This window comes from Lissotriton helveticus, chromosome 1_1, assembly GCF_964261635.1.
Source record: "Lissotriton helveticus chromosome 1_1, aLisHel1.1, whole genome shotgun sequence".
Classification (NCBI taxonomy): Eukaryota; Metazoa; Chordata; class Amphibia; order Caudata; family Salamandridae; genus Lissotriton; species Lissotriton helveticus.
The window spans coordinates 707,666,962-707,670,218 of record NC_136057.1 but is presented as its reverse complement, the minus strand read 5'-3'; positions in this window follow the sequence as shown (position 1 = coordinate 707,670,218).

Here is a 3,257-nt window from a genome sequence, read left to right as displayed (position 1 = left end):
CTTGCTGACTGCCACGACCTCGCACACCAGAAACTCCATTTGCACGTTGTAATAGAATAGGACAATTATACTTGAAATGACCTTCTTGTCTGCAATATGAACATTGGTTGGGGCCTACAGGTACACGGGGTTGAGTATACTCGACTCTTTGCGAGTTCCTCTGATACTGTTGAGGCTGCTAGAAATTATTCTGGTAGTGATTCTGGCTACCATTATTCTGATTACCACCACCACGTGGCGGATAGGCTTGCTGTAGCAGAACCTTCGTTTTTAGTTCTTTAGTTTTCTTTTCTACTCTATCTTTCTCGTCTTTGTCTCGATTTTCGTAATACTGTGCTGTAGCTAATATCTGTGCCGAAGACGAGACTGCCCAAGAACTTTCCGAGTCCTTTAACTTTTTGCACAACTCAGGAAGCAAATTGTGCACGAATTTATCAACGAATAGTCTCTGACCACCTTCTGTGCTCATATCTTGACCACTGTGGTCGACAAAAGTTTCTTCAAATCTGGTGAAGAAATCAGACACCGTTTCATCTTTCTTCTGTTTACATGCAGACAGTTTATCCCAATTCACGCGTATTTCAGGCATTATCTTTTTCATATAATCAATTATTTTACCAGGCAGTTCTGCTATCAAAGGTTCAGGCTTAGCGCCACCTACTTGTAGGGCATCTGTCGCAGTAATGTTAGCCCATGAGTCACCTAATTCCTGATCATGATCCGTGTGACGAATTTTACCCCATAAAGGCTGTGGAACAACATTCCCAAATAGCATATCGATATCGGCTAAATTCATTATACATGACCCAGCAGTTTGTGACAACTCTTTGTAATACCCTGCAGGATTTTTACGCGGATCAGGTAATGTTTGTTTAAGGGCTAAAACTTCAGCTCGCTTCCATGGGACATGTACCCATACACGCTGAAAGTGTGGCAGAATAGGTGGGACAGCAGTCGTGTCACCCTCTCTCCACTGTGGGGGAACTTCTCTCATAGGGTATTGTCGCGCCTTTTTCCTACTAGATGTACTAGATTCAGATGGTGACCCAGAACTGCTTCCCTTACTCCGATATGATAACAACATTTCAACTGCTTTCTCCACATCTGGACCTACAATCATACCCTCTCCAAACTTAAACCGTACACGACACATCTCTTGCGGGATGCATTCCAGATCATTGTCTTCTAAATCCTCGCAAAGAAAAATACACATTTGTTCGAAAACATATCTCTGTGTCGCTGCTTCCCATTGATGAAAAACTTCCATGACAGACTGTACATCATATTTTACAGTGTCCAAGACCCATTTCCGTGCTAAACTATTCAGTGAGTCCCTCTCTTGATAGTCAGGCAGTCGACTTCGCAACTGTCTTCTTCCCATGTTAGGGGTCGTAGTAGGCGACCCGAAAAGAGGTAAAAGAAGGTTAGTAACAGTGCTGGCCATTTTCTGCTGAACTGAAGGTGAAACTGAAGGAAGAACGGATGGAAAAACGGGGTGAGATAGGGCAGGGGCAGAGATAGCAGAAGAGGTATCAGGGGAAATAGAAGGAACACTAGGCAAAATCGTAAAGGAAGCATTAGGAGAAGTAGAAGGTACATTTGGCGAAATCGTAGAAAACACAGGTGAAACAAGTGTGGTTGGTGGGCCTGGAGCAGGCTGCACCATAGAGACAGGAGTCAGCTGGAGAACAGCTGGAGGGTGCTGTGGAAGAACAGGAGGCGTAGTTTGCGCAACTAAAGGTTGCGGGGGTGCCGTGGCATTTTGCGCATAGGGGGGTGGCGAATTTAGTAAATGCGACATTAATGGGTCTTTTTCACGCTCTTTTGCTGCCTCTTGCTGAAGAGACGGCAAAACTGGATAACCCTTATCTATTGCCATTTTACGTTGCCTGTGCAACTGCTCGCTCATCTGCTCTTCTTCATTATCTTTAAACTGCATAGCAGCTTGCATTACTGAGAGTCCTTCTTCTCTCTTATTTTTCTTAGCTAATTTGATTTCTTTTTGTTTGGCTTCTTTACGCCATAAGCGGAAAGAGTCAAACATCGCCGGCCGGGCTTTCTTTTTAAAGAGTTTAACTTCAAGGTTGTCTAAGATTTCGGAATCAAAAATACCATATTGGGGCCATTTTAGAACACCATCTTTCCTGGTGTATTTAATCCATTCTTCGTTGTAGGTGATGGGGCCTACCCCATGTTTCACATATAGCTCGTAAGTTCGAGTTCCAACTGGAGGAACCGGACATGAGTCCTCCAATCGGGAGTCCCTATTATTATAACCAAGACAAAACAAATTTCCAAGTCTAAGACTAGGCATCTTCGCTCTCTAGTCTAGTTCCAAACTTCAAAGGATTATCGATTACAATATTTCTCGTGAATACACGAGTCCTTCGGTTTTGGTGCTTGCAAGTACCAACACAAAACTTTTTATCCCAAGGATACCAAAACTAAGATCAACTAAGGACTGGGAGACGCTCCACTTATACTTAACTGAAATATCGATGACGTCACCAGAAGACTCGTCTTAGTGTTTCGCTCTACCAAACTTCAAGGGTCCAAATCAGGGCGATAGCCAGGGCAGCAGTCCTTGTAGCCGTCGGGAAGTGGGGAACCTCGCAGCAAAGACCTTCGGACCACGTCGACATGCAGGGGTCGATGAGGTGGTTGGCCGTCCTCTGGAATTTTCACACGAAGCTCCTCACGATCCTCTGGCTGACTGGTACCACTGGAATCGCCCCAAACGTTGGGCGCCAGCTGAGGTACTGGGTTTTTCAGAACCGGCACAGACACCGGTAACCCAGCGGTGTCAGGGTACACCCAGAGACCTCGGGTTCTTCCTGATCCAGACCACAGAAACTCTTCTAGGTGAAGTCAAAGATTAGTTTATTGGCTGCAACCAAGGTAACAAGTGTCCTAGAAGTACAACACGGGGAAGTATATTCTCAGGAGACTGCTCGAATTTACAAAGTCAGGCTTCTCTCTTTATACAGAATATTCAGCTTCAGGCAAACATTCTTCGAATTTGTGGTATGCCATTTACAGTTATTGGTTTACAAAAGAAAAGCAGAGTCATGATGACATATACATATTTCACGTCGTGCTGCCCGTAACAAATCACCTGGCAAGGCCCAACATTTCATCAGATATCGGTGGACCCCCAATAAAACAGGCACCTCCCCATCATAAAGTAAGTGAAGCAAAAGAGTAGAGACAGATGTGAGCAAGATACGGCAGGTGTGCGCGCTGAAATGGTTTTATGG